A 3,862-nucleotide genomic window follows, 5' to 3' on the forward strand; every position below is an offset into this window, starting at 1 on the left:
TTCATGAGTGAAAGCCCTCAAACTTGTCTCCTAACTGGGACCTATAAATTCATCCCCTGAACCGTAGGTTTCTAACTGAAGTTTGATTACTCTGCGTGCTTTATGTTAGCTATTTCCCAGGGTTAAGAGACCTGGGCTTAAAATGCAACTATTTTTATAATCGCTCTTTTTGTGCGTGAAGTATTGGTGTTCTTGTTGCATTTTTAGGAAAAACTTCAGCTTTTGCCAAATAAGGCAGGCAGGAACAATGTGGGAATGGGAGAAAAAAACTATTTTGCCAAAAAACGCATCCAACAGGTTACGGCTCAAACTAGTCTCAACCGCCAAAAACTGTTCTAACGGTCCATGACATGCAGTTTGTCGTTGGCGGTAAAAAGGTAATGGAATCACCCAGACCTTCAAAATCATCTCTTATTGTGCTTTCAGTCGATCGAATTTGTGAGAGTGCAATTGTGACATTGCCAAACTCTTTATGGGTGTTAGGGTTTGACGAGTAAGCCTTATTTTATGCCTTGATATCCACAACTCTTAAAATGTTTTTGCTTCGCTTCAATCCCAAGACTTCTAGCTGCGGTTTTCGTTGTTAAAACAACCCAAGGTCCAACTTTGGTAAACAGTACATCATTAAGAATAGCTCAGACTATTACATTAACCCACTGAAAACCCAAAAGAAGATAGTATCTTTGAAAGCTTTATCGACAGATGTTGTGAAAATCCTTAGTTGCGTTTTCACTTGAAATTTCGTTAAAATCACTTGGGCTGACGCTGAGATATCACCCTTCAAATATATTTTACATCAAACTTGATCGCAAAATCCTCCGGATCATAACAGGACGGTTATTGGCGTGTTAAATGTTGTTCATGGCTCAGGCAGGGAAGAGGAGACCGACACTCCAAGGGCGATGAGGCAGACTTCCCTGATTGAGTCACGGACTTCTAGAAATGTGAAATTCAAATGAGCTTCCCACTCAATTGGCCTGTTCTTAGTGATGGCCCCTCTGTGCCACTTTAAAAGTAATAAAATAAGAAACGTAGATCTCTTCAATTAAAGGTAGGTTATTTTCATGTCATGTACTTGTAAAGTGAATCGTTTCAAACTTATGTTTTCAAAAGCCCATGTAGCAGACCAAGAGCCGGCAGAAAATTCTAATTTCATTCAGCGCTTACAATATAACTTTTACCATGTCCCCTCCTTCCCCAAGCATAGGTTCGGGTTCAAATTTAGCCAAGTTCATCTATTCAACAAGATCTTGTGGTCGTATGAAGTGCTTATTTGGAGTAGATAGGTGTAAAGCTTTGGGATTTCATACTTGTGCGCCCCCTGTAACTACCATGAAGTGAGTGTCACCACACTTCTTACTGACGACAAAATGTTGGTACCTGGTACGACTCTGAACATAAGTTTCTTTTAGGTGATGGCACCATAAAAATTGGTCTCAGCTCAGACTTTCATTTGTACGAGACAAAATAACCTCTGATTTGTAATCACTAGGGGTCAGTAAATTAGTATGTGCTTTTGGTCAGAACAGTTTTTAAGTTAAGAAAATAAGTCAAAATAAATTTCGAAAACGTTAAAACAAGTTATCAAAAGTTGGAGAAAAGAAGTTCTTTATTTGCTTTGTTATTCATTTATTATGGTAGTTTTGAGGTAAAAGTTACCTAATTATTGTTATTTTCGATCTCCTTGCTCTTTGGGCTCAGAAATATAGTCTTGCTTTTTACATCAACGTAAAACTAAATTTCAATGTAGGCGCATATCTAGGTGTAACTTTCTAGGTGTAAAGCATACTTCGAGGCATCTTGAAATCATGGTCCAGAACAAAGCAGATGAGTGAGTGGTCTCTATAATTGGTACCAACATTGTTTGAGAATCTAAGGCAACTGGGTACAAAAACCTCCGTTATACACCTTGATTGGCCTTTCAATACATATTTTCCTAGGAAGATATTATTAAAATAAAGGAATTTGTTAAAAATTGAACCAAAACAAATATGAAATGATACCAAATGGTTTTTAGTAAAAGCCATCTTATGGATAGTGTGGTACAAAATGGAAAGAAATGAAGAGCTCTGTGCCTTCTGAAAATCCTTCCCCATTGTTCAAAGAATTGCAAAGATAGATACCAAATGGCTCACCCATTTCCCTCGGCCTCTTGCCGGCCTTCCGCAGTCCTTTAGTTTTGGTTCTGAAATCAAGACTGTGCTCACTTGAATTGTCGAACACTGTTTTGGTGCGGGGCTCAGTTTTGCATAGAAAATGCCTCCATTCATTATCTGCATATTGGGGCACGCACAAGTATCGTTTGAGGAATTTGGTGAAGGTGGCATCGGCGGATTTTAGGGCGGATTGGGCGATGTTGGGAAGCCAAAGGTGAAGACCGTAGATGCAAATTGAGTTGATGTAGGTCTGGAGGAGTTGAAGAACAAGTGGAAGAGCAAGATTCTTGATGGAAATTCTATTGCACACCCTGGCCCTGGCCTTGGTTATTGCGGACTGGAGGTGATTGGTGAAGGAAATTGGGTGGAGGAGGTGAAACCGACATAGTTGAAGTACTTGACAAATTCAATTGGAATATTGTTAATATGGCGTAAAAAGGTGGGAGGCAGACGACCTTTATGGAAAACCACGGCCTTTGTCTTGATGGTATTGACTTGAAGGCCGTTTTCTTGTCAGTAACCGTGGAGGGCATTGCTGGCATTTTGCAGTTCAACGGCTGAATCAGCCAAGAGAACCAGGTCGTCTGCATATTGAAGATATTGAACCGGAAAATGGTTGATTGGCCTTGGTGAATGAGGGCTTCGGGCAGGTCGGATACATACAAATTGAATAGATTTGGTGATAGTGGATCCCCCTGCGGAAGGCCAACTGAAGTAAAATAGCAAATGATGGTCCTTATTGCTTATGTTGGAATGCAAGATTCATTGAAGAGAGAATCTGCTGTAGTGGTAGAGCGGCTTCTCCAGAAACCGAATTGGAACCTCGGAACGAGATCCCTTTCTTCAGTCAATCCGGAGAAGCAGGCAGCTAGTAGGGTGGACGTCATCTTCAAGAATGGGTTCTCTAGGGCGATGGTCCAATGGTTGCCTGGAATGTCCGTGGGGCCCTTCTTGTGAATTAAGATGATAGCTGACTCCATCCACATAGTGGGAAGAAGGAAGAAAGGAGGGCAACTCTGAAAAGATGTTGGAGGAGGGGCTGGGCTTGGGTCCGGAGCAGTGAAAGTTGGAAAGGGGAGACCCCAGATGTTGAGGGGGCTTTGCTCTTCATCTTCTTGAAGGTCACGTCCATCTCGGGTTCCGTGAAGGGCTGCAAAAGGGGATGGTGTTCTTCTTGGCCGGCCCGGACCTCCTCCACTACTGTTTCCGATGTTGGTGCCAACAGATCTTGACAGTGGAGGAGGTATTTACTCACGGGAATTTCTGAGTTGGAGGCGGGCTTTTTGGCACGTTTGTACAAGCCCGCCATCCGGGACGAGGCCGATGAAGAGAGCACGTTCTCTACTTCCAACAATTGGTGGGCTGACTCGACGCTCCTCAGAGACTTGTGATATGCAGTTCTCGATATCACATATTGCTCCCAAGTCTTCGGTGTTTGGCTCGTTTTGGCAGTACGCAGTTTTTGGAACATTTGACCCCTCAGCTCTCGATGGTAGGGGCTGAACCACGGGGTCTTGAGTCCTCCTCTCCTCCTCTGCACGGAGGAGGAATCTTTAAATGCTTGCAAAATGCCTTGGGCCACTGCAGCTGGATTGGTCACAATCCCGGTGTTGATGGATAGCTGCAGGGCCTCAAGTTGAGCCGCGCACTTCTGCACATTGACCACGCACCTCCCATTTCGAGTCACGCCCAGATGATGGAAATTT

Source organism: Tigriopus californicus, chromosome 12 (assembly GCF_007210705.1).
Source record: "Tigriopus californicus strain San Diego chromosome 12, Tcal_SD_v2.1, whole genome shotgun sequence".
NCBI lineage: Eukaryota > Metazoa > Arthropoda > Copepoda > Harpacticoida > Harpacticidae > Tigriopus > Tigriopus californicus.